Here is a 15696-nt window from a genome sequence, read left to right as displayed (position 1 = left end):
TTTAGTCTCAATTTTCTTCCTGATATCTCATGGACGATTCTCTCAGGACTGTCGTCTCAGCAAGAAAACACCATGAATTCCAACCTCCGCAACATCACAGTCAATTCGATATCTGTCCCGTTTCCTTCGATATTGTGACTAAAAATGTGATGGACAGGTTCACTGGAATGCTTCGCCAAAATTTTGATTTTCATTCCACCCTAATTTTGGGAATAAATTATGTAATTTTAAATCATATTGTGAGCAATGTGTCTACAGAATTTCTCATGCTGGTAGTGGTGTTGTTTGAAATTTGGACGATTAATTGATTTCTATATACTAGATAAAACATAAGATTTCACACAGAGGTTTCGCACATTGGTGATTAATAAGTACATAAGGAATCAGGTGATGCTAAAATAATTATAAAAATATTCCTTTGAGATGCAGATAACTGACTACTGGTGAAAAATATCAATTTTCACTGAGTCTTGTGGCTCGACAAGGCAGTTACAAATACCTTCATTGCCAAACAACAAGAACTGAAAAATCCTGTTCTCAAGGAAACAAATGAAATTTAAATAAAAAATCCAAGGCATGATGACTGTGGAGGCCCACACTTACACTGCAATTTTATCATTTTATGGACGTCTCTGATGCTTTGATTATTCTGTTATGAACGGGACCGCATGTTGCCAAGATTGCTTCGAATACGCTGCAGAGGTTCCGCTGGGAAACCCTTTCTCATTCTCCATACAGTCCCTTTCTCTCCCTACACAGTATTCATATTTTAGGAGCCCTGAAGAAAGATATTCGTGATCGCCCATTTACTTCGGACAAATAAGAGTGCACGCCAGGGTACAATCATGATTTCTTAGACAACCGCAAACATAGTGTGTATTGCACTTTTGTGGCTGCCCGAAAGGTTATTTCCTCTGCAGGAGGCTACTCTCATTGTTTAGCTTACAAAAGCCCTTGTTGTACTACTGCAGTCCTCTGCTGGAAGACGTGTCTTTGGTGGTATGAAGGATGACGTGACAACATGGTGCTCCAGCTCACTGCTCTCTTGAGTGAGGAGCTGTAAGTACAGACAAAACATTAGCACTTACCTGGTGTGTGTCACGTGTGCTTTCAGCCATTGAAACCTACATTGTCAAAAATCTTTTATCTCCACCTCCAAGTGAGGAGTCCTCTCTTGGAACGCATTTCTGGCCATATGACCACATAACCTACTTTTCTCCTTTGCTTCTCCGGCATAGTTTCCAGCAGTTTGTGCTCTCTTAGCAAAATCACCCTGTATATTAGCCAGGAGCTATTGAAATGACACAGATTTAAGCAGTCGTTAGCGCTGAGTATGGGAAGATACTTGACATGCTTAGAGAGATTGCTACGACTTACTTGAGCTGCGCGATGCCCTCCTGGACGTCCCGCACGGAGAAACGCTGCATGTGCTGCCACAGCAGCTGGTTGGCCTTCTGCACATAGTACTCGGCTGCCGACGCCCGCGGCGCTCCCACGCGTTGGCTCAGCAACTGCAACCAACAACACTCCACTGCCCTCTGGTACACAGCAGCCTACTTCTCTTACATGTACACTATTAGCTACACTACTGGCCATAAAAATTGCAACACCAAGAAGAAATGCAGATGATAAACGGGTATTCATTGGACAAATATATTACACTGGAACTGACATGTGCTTACATTTTCACGCAATTTGGGTGCATAGATCCTGAGAAATCAGTACCCAGAACAACCACCTCTGGCCGTAATAACGGCCTTGATACGCCTGGGCATTGAGTCAAACAGAGCTTGGATGGCGTGTACAGGTACACCTGCCCATGCAGCTTCAACACGATACCACAGTTCATCAGGAGTAGTGACTGGCGTATTGTGACGAGCCAGTTGCTCAGCCAACATTGACCAGACGTTTTCAATTGGTGAGAGATCTGGAGAATGTGCTGGCCAGGGCAGCAGTCGAACATTTTCTGTATCCAGAAACGCCCGTACAGGACCTGTAACATGCGGTCGTGCATTATCCTGCTGAAATGTAGGGTTTTGCAGGGATCTAATGAAGGGTAGAGCCACGGGTCGTAACACATCTGAAATGTAACGTCCACTGTTCAAAGTGCATTCAATGCGACCAAGAGGAGACCGAGACGTGTAACCAATGGCACCCCATACCATCACGCCGGATGATACGCCAGTATGGCGATGACGAATACACGCTTCCAATGTGCGTTCACCACGATGTCGTCAAACACGGATGCGACCATCATGATGCTGTAAACAGAACCTGGATTCATCCGAAAAAATGACGTTTTGCCATTCGTGCACCCAGGTTCGTCGTTGAGTACACCATCGCAGGCACTCCTGTCTGTGATGCAGCGTGAAGGATAACCGCAGCCATGGTCTCCGAGCTGATAGTCCATGGTGCTGCAAACGTCATCGAACTGTTCGTGCAAATGGTTGTCGTCTTGCAAACGTCCCCATCTGTTGCCTCAGAGATCGAGACGTGGCTGCACGGTCCGTTACGGCCATGCGGATAAGATGCCTGTCATCTTGACTGCTAGTGGCACGAGGGCGTTGGGATCCAGCACGGCGTTCCATATTACCCTCCTGAAGCCACCGATTCCATATTCTGCTAACAGTCATAGGATCTCGACCAACGCGAGCAGCAATGTCGCGATACGATAAACCGGAATCGCGATAGGCTACTGTCCGACCTTTATCAAAGTCGTAAACGTGATGGTACGCCTTTCTCCTCCTTACACGAGGTATCACAACAACGTTTCATGAGGCAACGCCGGTCAACTGTTGTTTGTGTATGAGAAGTCGGTTGGAAACTTTCCTCATGTCAGCACGTTGTAGCTGTCGCCACCGGCGCCAACCTTTTGTGAATGCTCTGGAAAGCTAATCATTTGCATATCACAGCAGCTTCTTCCTGTCGGTTAAATTTCGCGTCTGTAGGACGTCATCTTCGTGGTGTAGCAATTTTAATGGCCAGCAGTGTATTTATTACCTCTAGTCATTTCATCCTCGTACCATCCCTTGCTCATCCAGTAACCGTGTCATCAGACAAACTGTTCATAGGATATCGTTACTGCGGATTAATTACGAACTGAAGATGTTCGATCATCTCGTAGTAATTATGTGAAGTTCACGGTTGTTGCTACGAAGATTCTGTTGTATAGATTTCTTCATTGGTTTAATCCTGACTGATGAGCTTATTCGCAAGAAATTGATGCTATTTCTCTGACTTGCAATTAATTTCAGATCAAACAACAAATTTTTTAAAATTTTTACTCCAAGAAATGCTGAAGCTAATGAAGGATCGATGTTCCGTTACCTGAGTACTGTGAAGTATCTTGTCGTCCGTGTGCCATCGTGAATAATTAAGAAAATGAAAGAAAGTAAAAGGTGGAACTGGTTATTACCAAATGGCTGACCCTTTTAGAAGTGTCAAGGAAACCACGGAATTCAACTGTATAAAATGTCAGCCAGTCAAGTAATACCTTAGACGCACCCCTTCTATCCAGTACGTAGAAATACACTCCTGGAAATTGAAATAAGAACACCGTGAATTCATTGTCCCAGGAAGGGGAAACTTTATTGACACATTCCTGGGGTCAGATACATCACATGATCACACTGACAGAACCACAGGCACATAGACACAGGTAACAGAGCATGCACAATGTCGGCACTAGTACAGTGTATATCCACCTTTCGCAGCAATGCAGGCTGCTATTCTCCCATGGAGACGATCGTAGAGATGCTGGATGTAGTCCTGTGGAACGGCTTGCCATGCCATTTCCACCTGGCGCCTCAGTTGGACCAGCGTTCGTGCTGGACGTGCAGACCGCGTGAGACGACGCTTCATCCAGTCCCAAACATGCTCAATGGGGGACAGATCCGGAGATCTTGCTGGCCAGGGTAGTTGACTTACACCTTCTAGAGCACGTTGGGTGGCACGGGATACATGCGGACGTGCATTGTCCTGTTGGAACAGCAAGTTCCCTTGCCGGTCTAGGAATGGTAGAACGATGGGTTCGATGACGGTTTGGATGTACCGTGCACTATTCAGTGTCCCCTCGACGATCACCAGTGGTGTACGGCCAGTGTAGGAGATCGCTCCCCACACGATGATGCCGGGTGTTGGCCCTGTGTGCCTCGGTCGTATGCAGTCCTGATTGTGGCGCTCACCTGCACGGCGCCAAACACGCATACGACCATCACTGGCACCAAGGCAGAAGCGACTCTCATCGCTGAAGACGACACGTCTCCATTCGTCCCTCCATTCACGCCTGTCGCGACACCACTGGAGGCGGGCTGCACGATGTTGGGGCGTGAGCGGAAGACGGCCTAACGGTGTGCGGGACCGTAGCCCAGCTTCATGGAGACGGTTGCGAATGGTCCTCGCCGATACCCCAGGAGCAACAGTGTCCCTAATTTGCTGGGAAGTGGCGGTGCGGTCCCCTACGGCACTGCGTAGGATCCTATGGTCTTGGCGTGCATCCTTGCGTCGCTGCGGTCCGGTCCCAGGGCGACGGGCACGTGCACCTTCCGCCGACCACTGGCGACAACATCGATGTACTGTGGAGACCTCACGCCCCACGTGTTGAGCAATTCGGCGGTACGTCCACCCGGCCTCCCGCATGCCCACTATACGCCCTCGCTCAAAGTCCGTCAACTGCACATACGGTTCACGTCCACGCTGTCGCGGCATGCTACCAGTGTTAAAGACTGCGATGGAGCTCCGTATGCCACGGCAAACTGGCTGACACTGACGGCGGCGGTGCACAAATGCTGCGCAGCTAGCGCCATTCGACGGCCAACATCGCGGTTCCTGGTGTGTCCGCTGTGCCGTGCGTGTGATCATTGCTTGTACAGCCCTCTCGCAGTGTCCGGAGCAAGTATGGTGGGTCTGACACACCGGTGTCAATGTGTTCTTTTTTCCATTTCCAGGAGTGTATATTCTCTTCATTTGACCTTATCTCGTATTCTACCACTTAACATCAGCCCTGGACACCCACTCCCAAGTCGTGACCACTCGACCGTCTGTGCACAACATTCCATCATATTCTTGTTGCATGAGACTAGAAATGTGCATCAAAGCAGCTACCCCATATCCTACCAGGCCCATGTAGAGCGTCAAGCTCGGAGCCATAGGGTCCTTCACCCGTGCTGGTCAGTTTTAATTGCTGGCATTACACGACCACACGACCAGTGATACTCAACCTGACAATGAGTACCCCCTGAGGAGGTACAGAAAATTTTCTGACGGGTGAAGCCAAATAGGGTTCGATTATGGCTTACTCATCGCTCTAAACACAACTGTACTTTTAAATGGTAACTAAGTAGAATCAAATTCATTTAGAAACGCATATTAAAAGTCACTTCAAAAGTTAGTCCACAAAATTCTGTACGAGGGCACCCAATTCTTGCACAGCCAAACCATCCATCTACCGGAAGAAAAAAAATTTTTTTTATTAAGAAAAGAAATTCAATGTGGGCATACCACGACAAATCCTGCACGTTCTCACCTCATGGAAACTTTGCGCTGTCCTGCACTAATAAACACGAAAATACATCGGCAGAAGCTGTAAAAGATTGTTAAGAAAATCCATTACTGTGGTTTCAGTTTTTACAAATAAGATGACTACACGCAGCCAGGTATGCAAATTAGGCTTTAGAAGTCGCGTGTATACTTCAAATAGTGTAAAAGTCCATTCTTATTCGCCTGAAAAGTGCAAAAACCTCTCCACCAGCACCTAAGACTATTTGGATATCCTACCACGTTGTACGTCGGCGCCGGCACGAAGACTTGTCTCTGAACTAACAGAGCACTCTATTAATTCGGGCTGAAACACGAGACATCTCTTTCGGACAGGTGCAAGACATTCCCGCTTCTGGTCATGAATCGTATGGAGGCGAGGGTAAGAGTGTTTTACCAGGTAGGGATGGCGTCACTGATGGAACCTTAGCCGTCAACCTCCAGACTATTAAGGACCCTTGTCATACAGGATATTTCCAGTCAGTGTTCGCTGCTGGAAAATCTTTCACATCTTGAAATATATTAAACAACTGATGTTAAAGACTAGCTACGGGATAATTTTTCATATTTCCTTTCTCATTCACTGTACCAGAAAGGAAATATTAACAGGAAAAGGAATTCTCAAACGGAACTGGAAAAAAGAAATTGATTGATTTTACATATCTCAAGAAAAATGGGTTGACGTTGCCTAGGCTGCCCATTTAACTCGAATACACTAAGTGGTTCGAATGCTTGTCGACACAGGCTCATGTTGCTGCATTACACTGGCCATACCAGTTGTTTCAAATACATTCATAAGGTGATTTGATTTCATTAACGAGTCTCGCTTAGCATATGGTGCAATATAAATTTAGAATGAGCGAACCATTTATCAAACAGAACACCACTGGGGTCCACTCTTCCTTCCCTCTGTCCACGGTCAGCACAATTTGTCATCAGAATCACCAGTTCCTGCCATTTAAGGTAACGTCTGCCACAGAGTGTCAAAACTGCAGCACGAAGGAGATATGTGACTGAAGTGATATTTTTACCACAGAGTAGGTATTCTAAATATACTTAGGATTCCAGAATTTCTAACGGTTGAAAATTCAGTATGTCTTTGTTCGATGGATTAAATTGTAGTTGAATATGCAGGCCAGGGAACCAATAGTACCCATCATCCAGCAAACAAGCTTTACACGTTTCTCCCCACACGTTGCCAGTCATTGCACTGTTAAAATATGACATATTGAGTCTTCTGAAGGAGTGGCATTATCTCAGGCTGTAAAAACTCTCTAATTTGGTATTTTTTGCCCACACTGCCACACTGCCTTCAACGTTCAAAAGCAGGTGTCATTATTAGAACTATTACTGACTGTCAGTGGAGTCAGGAAGCAATGCAGGTTATATAAAATAGAAATGTTCATTCTGTTTCTCTTCATCAGATGTAGAACATCTGCATATACATAACTGTAATTCACACGTAAATGTATGGCAGAGTGTTCAAGAGCCACCTTCAGAGTATTTATCAACCGTTTCAGTCTTGATTAGCACGCCGGAAAAGATGAACGCAGAAAGTCTTCCGTGCAAGCTCTCATTTCTCTTACATTGTTACGATCTCCCTATGTAAGTTGGATACGACAAAATATTTTGGCCGACGTGGGGGAACGCTGGTGATTGGAATTTCGAGGAAAGATCTCGCCTCAACGAAATACGCCTATGTTTAAGCACTGCCTCCCTAACTAGCTTATCACATCCGTAACAGTGTCGCCCCTAATGCAAAACGAGCTGCATCTCTTTGAACTTTTTGGTTGTCTCTGGTACGGATCCGATACTCCACAAGACGATGGAAAAGCCAACGTAGATGGTCTCTTTAGTAGATTTGTAGTTTCATCAAAATGCTCTGCCAATAGAACTTGGTCTTCGGTTCCTCTTCCCCATAACATTTTCTGTTTTGGGGTTCCAATTTAAATTGCTCGTAATTGTAATCCCTGTATATTTAGTTGTCAACCGCTCGTGGATTTGAGGTTAGTATTTCTGACGCTCGATCACGTGGCCCTGTTTTCGATTCCCGGCGATATTCTTCGTTCGGGATTGTGTGTGTGTGTGTGTGTGTGTGTGTGTGTGTGTGTGTGTGTGTGTGTGTGTGTTGCCATTATCATCATTTCGCCATCTTCGACGCTCAAGATGAGGAAGTGGTGTCAAATAAAAAGACTTGCAGCAGGCGGCCGAACACCGCAGAAGGAATTTTTCAATCAACAAAGACATACGCACATTTAGTTGAACAGACAGCCTTTAAATTTGTGTGATCTATCATTTAACCGAAATTTAACACTTTTTTGTATTCTTGCGGATGACAACACTGTTTTTATTACTTAGGTTCAATTGATACTTTTCTCACAACGCGGTCATGTTGTCTAAATCATTTTGCAATTCATTTTGATCTTCTGGTAACTTTACTAGACGGTAGATGAAAGCATCATCTACAGACAGTCTAGGAGAGCTACTCAGATTGTCTCCTAAATCGTTCATAGAGATTCAGAGCAGCAGACGGCCTATAAAATTTCCTTGTGAAAACCCATATATCGCTTTAGCTTCACTCTGCGACTTCCATCATGTATTACGAACTATGAGAGTGGAAGCAGGTGTTTCCCTCTCATGGTCCCGGTGGGAGCAGGATCTTCTCAGGGATTGGCGATCCGGCCCTATATGAGCACTTGTTCTTCCTTACCTCCATATCCTGAGGGGAGCATGTCCTGAAACCATTATCCTTCCAACTCCCTTCGAATTCCCATACATCATTCCATCTCTTCTCAACTTGCATTCAACCAGCATGAGAAGATATTGTCCAAACCTTTCCTAAATGAAAAACTCGAACTTTAAAACAAGCATACCCAGGCAAGTAGACATGGAGGCTCAAACTCATGCAGTGAAAAGTCAGTCTGCCCCATGGATTGTGGGGGTGGGTTGGGAAAGCAGAAATTTGAGTCGCGAAATTAAACAACACAATAATAGAAAAGGAATTTGGAAAAATTTGAAAAATCTTTCTGTGTTAGAGCATACAATGTTCTCATAATTAGACTGTAAGAACATGTCACCCGTTTGGAACATGAATTGCGTAACATCAAATGGGACGCACTCAGTATCAGAGAGACGAGGCTAAAAACGAAGAGACTACTATCCTCAAGTCTGAGCACCTTCTATTTCAAAATAAATCGAACGCAAATTCGCACATTGGCGGCGTATCTCTGCCAATTCACAACATGAAGAAACATCTTATCTCCAGGACCATGTTCATATCAGACACAGTGATCTACGTGGTCTTTAAGTTGAAAGCTAAAGTTAGCCTCCAAATAATTAGTGCCTTCGCACCTACTTCCACTTCAATCGATAAAGAACTAGAACAGTTTTATGAAGAACTGAAAATAGCAAAAAATCCAAAGAGCACCACATTTTCCTTAATGCTTGACGATTTTAGTGCCGAGGTAGGAGCGAAGTCCCCAGAAGAACCTCACTGCCTTGGAAATTTTGGACTTCCAACGCGAAGCCAGAGACGATAGACGATGAAAAAATAACGTTTATGGTCCATAAACATAGTTAACAAAAAAAATCCGAAAAGGGAGTGGGCCTGAAGAAGTCATTGTAACACAAACATCGATTTTCTCTATATACTTATCTCAAATAGTTTCTTTGCCTGTTTTACTCAATGTGACATCAGTATAAGGATTCACTTTGATGTAACATCTATGTAACTGTTTTATTCATTATTCATGACAACATGTGCAACTGTAATTAATCCTTGGAGCATGACCATATGTGCAACTGTAAGTTTTGAAATAATGTTCTCTAAAAGTACTGAAATGCTAAAATAATAATAATCTGCCCTTTGTCAAAGTTGCTCATCTGAATGGATCTCCCCATTTGCAGGCCGTATCTTCGCTAAAGTGGTTCCCCTTCCGTGTCTGCTCCGCTTATATACTTTTGTTAGCGCGTCATGTGCCCAAAACGCCATCAAGCGGCATCCAACGTCGCGGTGGGCAGTGGTCATAATGTTTTGGCTTATCAGTGTATATGTTTGTTTTCATGACCACCTTCTGCAGCAGTTGTTATAATCAATTATTATTTTCTCTCTTAGGCATACTGCTTGATTTGATTTGAAGAGGGAGATAAAAACATCAACAGTGTAGCCCACTATTGCCCACACCAAAACAAAGTTTCTTTTTGGGGTTCATTCCCTGTGGTTCTAGTAAAGCCAACCAGTGAGAGATTAGTAGCAGGCCCTTTATTGGGTCTTTATTAGACACAGTATCTTCAGGACTGGAGAACCGGAATATCTGTGTCTTTTGATCTCCAACCTTTTCGCACTGGAAGATGAAGTGTGGTGCTGTTTCATCACCCTCACCACACAGCCAACACAAGGTGGCTTCATTCTCTGTATCTATCGTGCTTTGAAACTTCTTGAAGTTCCCATGGAACTGTCATTTGCCTTACTATGGGATTAGTCTGTCTCCTGTTCAAGCCTAAGATTACAGAATTTCTCTTAAAACATGCCTTTGGCATCATTAGCTTGCCATGCTTTTGTTTTTGGCTCGTAGTCCAATATTCTGCATGCTGCCTTCTGGTCCAGTTTCGTAGTTTAGATTTAACCATCACCTTACTGACTGTTGGAACTGTTTCACTGCCGGTCGCTGTGGCCGAGCCGTTCTAGGTGCTTCAGTCTGGAACCGCGCGCCTGCTACAGTCGCAGGTTCGAGTCCCACCTCGGGCATGGATGTGTGTGATGTCGTTAGGTTAGTTAGGTTTAAGTATTTTCTAAGCCTAGGGGACTGACGACCACAGATGTTAAGTCCCATAGTGCTTAGAGACATTTTTGAACTGTTTCACTACAGTACACGTGTACTGGTTAGCCTAGTAGCTTGTTCATTGCCTCTCATTTCTGAGCCTTCAGGGATACACAGCAGTCTTATCCCGCTGCTTTCCCTTAGCCTCATTAAGGATTTTTAGCATTCTGGAACGATCTTTGATCCCGTTGCAGGGGCTGACAGAGATTTTAGAGGTGCTTGGCTGTCTGAATAAATGTAGATCTTGCGGTCTTTGTAGCACGTAGGCAACTTCTTCTCCATGCACACCCCGATAGCACATATTTACACCTGAAATACCGTGTCCAGCTTCCTTAGAGAGATTGCGATCTATAGACTAGGCTGTACTCCGTATACGCTGGCTCCATCGGCTGTTTCCGACCCGTCAGTAAACAAGAGTGTGCCTCCCGCACTGTGACGTCGTTCGTTCTTCATTTCTCCCTAGCTACAATTGTTACATCAAAAGATTTATTTAAGAAAGTGGAAATTATTGTATAGGTAGTCGGCATCTCCGCGACAGTTCCTATATTTATCACATTCACTAAATTGTTGTGGGATTGAGTATATCCTAAGGGCATTCAGTTACAGGGGATAGGCAAAATAATGTGAACAATGGTAGTAATGGGATGGTTGTGTTTAATGGTCAACAACGCAGCTAAGCCACGTGTCGCGCTGGACTGCGTGTGTTCAGTACGGAAAGATACCAGTCCAGGTTGTTTACTCGTAGTACACACTTCGTATTTGCATTCAGAGGCCGAGGTCGACGTGCAATGGAAGACGTAACAGAGTTCCAAAGAGGGCAGATTGTGGGGGCCCGATTAGCTGGAGCACCAGCAAACAAGACAGAAAACTTTTTGAATGTTCGACGAGCAACTGTTTCAACAGTCATGACAGCCTACACAAAACATGAAAAGACGCCATCGTGTAAGCGGGGGCAAATCAAAACTATATGAAAGAGTTTGTCGTACGCTAACACGAAGACTACGGCGGCTAAAGTGACTGCAGTGCTCAATAGTCATCTACGAGACCCCCTATCTATCCACACTGTCTGCCGAGAACTCCGTAAAGCGAATATTCATGGACGAGCTGCTATACCGAAACCATTAGTGACGACAACCAGCGCAAAGATGCGTAAAGCATGGTGTCAGGAGCATAAATCCTGGACGGCTGATCAGTGGAAACACGTCTTATGGTCCGACGAGTCAACGTTTTCCTTATTTCCAGCATCGGGCCGGGTTGACGTCTGCAGAACGCCAAAAGAAGCCTACAATCCTTATTGCTTGATTCCAACGGTTAAGCATGTGGGTGGAAGCTTGGGCACCCTTATCATGGTAGTCTGCTAGTCCCATCATTACTCTCAAAGGTCGTGTTATAGCCGACGACTATGTGGACATTTTAGTTGATCAGGTTCCACCCATTGATTCAAATGCTTTTCCCCAACAGTGATGCCATGTTTCTGGACGATAATGCACCCATCCACACAGCCAGGACAGGCTGGAACATGCATCTGAACTGGATCATATTCCCTGGCCAGCACAGTCCCTGCACTTTAACATTATCGAACCCTTGTGGGCGGTATTGCAGCGCAGACTTAGGAGCAGATTTCCGCCTCCCTCGTCAGTACAGGAGTTAGAAGAGGTTCTGATCGAAGAGTGGCATAACATTCAACTGGAGGCTATACAATCATTATATCCTAGTATTCCAAGACGGATCGCAGCTGTATTACTGGAAAATGGGGGTACAACGCCTTATTAATAAAACGTTCCGAAGTAAGTACAGGTGTTCACATTATTTGCCTATTCCCTGAATATCCAGTTTTTCACCTGTATGCCCCTGCCGCTGCCTCCATTTTAACCCACAAGTGTAATGAGGGCACGTCCAGCATGGTTTCCATAGCAGCAGTGACTGTGCTGCCAATTCGGAGTGTTATGGTCTAGGAGACCAGTCTCTGCCAAGATCCTTAGCTGCCGCCTTCTGTTCTACAACATCGAAGACCCATAAATTATCATAGATCTTATTGCAGTGGTGTGTATCCAGTACACATATTCTCGGGGCTTAGACCCCAGTTTTTCCACAAGCTCTTCTAGTGCTAATAAGACTATATTCTGCATTGGAACGTACATGTTTTATGTGAAGCTTCCATGAGAGTTTCGCATCCAGCGTTATCCGCTCTACACGTAGTTTCATTGAGAAGCTTATGATTCCGGTACGTGTGCTGGATATGCTTCCTTGTATATAGTACTACAACAGTTTTCTTGGAGCTTATCCTTAGATCCTGTTTCCTGTACCAGTTTTACACAATATTCATTGCACATTGTGCCATAGGTCTCACAGTAATAGCGAATTGGCCAAGTAATATTATAACTGTGTCTTCTGCGTATCCTTGGCCAAAGTTGCCTCTAGTATTTAGCTCTTCAAAGAGTTCATTCAGGTTCACATCAGTGAGGACAAAACCTCTCCTTGTGGATAGCCTCTGGTGGTGTTGATAATCATTTCTTGATTCATCATGGTGGTTCCCACGTTTCTTCTGCTCAACATGGTAATCCACCTACTGCATGACTGTCATGCTCCTCTGCAGCTGTAACCATGAATTCGAAAGTCTTATTGCTAAAAGCCCCCTTGATATCCAAGAAATGTGGAGAGCAATTTCCTGAAAGTGTAGTGATTTTTCCACCTTACCAACAAGTTGGTGAAGTGCTGTTTCACACGATTCGCTAGAGTAATCTTAGCCTCCTCTCCGTAACGTGCACATGAACCAGTTTTTCTGTCTGTAGAAGATAAGAGGGCAGACTGATCTAGCTCATATCCCTGGCCTTGTTAATCAATTCTCCCAGGCTTTGGACTGAAAACAGTCCTACTGTCCTCCAGGCATTGGAAATGATTGCTTCTGCTAGGTTGACCCTACATAGCATACATAGAAATCTAATTAAACCATCTCCTGCTTGTAGCATTAGAGTTGGAACAATTAGATCTGACCCTTGTGACGTGAATGGCTGAAACGTTTTCATCAACCACTGGAATTTTTTTAAAGCAACAGATTCCTTGCCAGATACCCAGTTCTCACATTGATTATCTGTAAACCAGCTTATTGCTTACTCCATCTTTTATCTGCAAGGAGTACAGCGAAGGTACCCATCCGTACTCACTCAGCTTTAGGTTTACACGAATTTCACCCGCTAGAGATGGTCACGGCAATGCCAGACTATGAACGTCAAACTTGCACCAACAGCTGCTGCTATTATTGCAGCCAGGTCATTTCTAATACTGTACTCACTATGCTTTTAGCTGGTCAGAGTACTACGATATCTGAAACTCTTACAATGGCACTATGTATACTGACTCCTTGCTTCAAAGTATTTGAGGTCTGATAACCTGTTTCTAACTTGTCCTGCAGCTTCTGGACTATATCCACCCCATGACAGTTTGGTTTCCTACAGGACTTTAATTACATTTCCGCCAGGCTTCCGCACGCAACTTTACTCTACATTGAGATGACAAGAGTCATAGGATAGCGATATGCACATATACAGATGTCGGTAGTATCGTATACACAATGCATAAAAGGCCAGTCCATTGGCGGAGCTATCATTTTTACTCAACTGATTCACGTGAAACAACTTCCAATGTGCTTATGGCCGCACGATGAGAATTAACAGATTTTGAATGCGGAATAGCACTAAGAGCTAGACGCATGGGACATTCCATTTCGGAAGTCGTTAGGGAATTCAGTATTCCGAAATCCACAGTGTCAAGCGTGGTCTGAGAGACCAAAGTTCAGGCATTACGTCACACCAAGAACAACGCACTAATCGACGGCCTTCACTTAACGACCGAGAGCAGCGGCGTTTGCGTAGAGTTGTCGTTGCTGAGAGACAGGCAATATAGCATGAAATAACCGCAGAAACCAATGTGGGACGTACGACGAACGTATTGTTAGGACAGTGCAGTGAAATTTGACGTTAATGGGCTGTGGCAGCAGATGACAGACGCGAGTGCAATTGCTAACAGCACTACATCACCGACATCGCCTCTCCTGGCTACTTTTCGCAATTATGGACGGCTACAGAGGCAGCATGGCTCAGTATGTCTGCAGGGAACTTCCAAAGACTTGTCGAGTCCACGGCACGAGCTACTACACTACGCCCGGCAAAAGGAGTTCCGACATCATATTTTTAGCTCTCCCATGACTTTTTTCACCTCAGTATATATCAGTGGTCCGCCCCTCGTGGTCTCGCGGTAGCATTCTCGCTTCCCGAGCGCGGGGTCCCGGGTTCGATTCCCGGCGGGGTCAGGAATTTTTCCTGTCTCGAGATGACTGGGTGTTGTTGTGTCGTCTTCATCATCATCATTCATTCCCATTACGGTCGGAGGAAGGCAACGGCAAACCACCTCCATTAGGACCTTGCCTAGTACGGCGGTGCGGGTCTCCCGCATCGTTCCCCTACGCTCTGTAAAGAAGCATGGGACATCATTTCCATTTTTCCATATATTAGTGAAGGTTACTAACGTTTATACTTCTAGTAAAAACTGAAAACTATTACGAAAATTTATCGTACATGAGATTGTAGAACTATTCACTTTTCATTATTTGCTTGATTTATTACCATGTTCCCTCAATTCCGTCTCCCTTCAACCTATCTACTTCATGTTTCACGCTATACAGTTCAGCGTGGAGTGTACAGATCTTTTTCTCCTCCTCATCGATTGTTGTATCTCTTCTGCATAACATATAGTTTCACTGAAGAGCCTTAGTAAGTTACCTGTCGAATACCCGAATATAGTTGTCCTAGTGAAATATTAATCCAAAACCCTCACACGCCATTCCCTGTTCGAGTATCTTGCGGCCACACCCATATTAATCACGCATTATACCACAAATCCATTGTTAAAAGTAGAGAACTAGCATTATGGAAGCTTACAACACACGGATTTCCGCTGTTTAGGCATAACATAATTCGGCCAAAATTGCGTGAGTTCACGTGAGCGCAAATACACACGATTTTGCCGTTATTATGGAAGAATAACACATGCAGTAAAGCACTTGCACTTAACACATACTTATAATGACCAAAACCGCTTATTAGTAACCTTTAAAATAGTAATTATTTAAATGTTAGCAGCAAAATTCGTACACCTATAAAAACAAATATACGACCAACATCAAAATAGCTTGATTAACATAAAAACAATCTAGAGTAGTTATCAAAGAATTGAAACTGTCATAGCTACTGGGCATGAGGTACACCGAGGAACAAGGTGTGAATAATAGAAATGAAAAAAGAGTACATTAAGAACATGGATATCTATAATACGAAAGGCTTGT

Source organism: Schistocerca piceifrons, chromosome X, assembly GCF_021461385.2.
Source record: "Schistocerca piceifrons isolate TAMUIC-IGC-003096 chromosome X, iqSchPice1.1, whole genome shotgun sequence".
NCBI lineage: Eukaryota > Metazoa > Arthropoda > Insecta > Orthoptera > Acrididae > Schistocerca > Schistocerca piceifrons.
Note: the sequence above shows the minus strand (reverse complement) of the source record.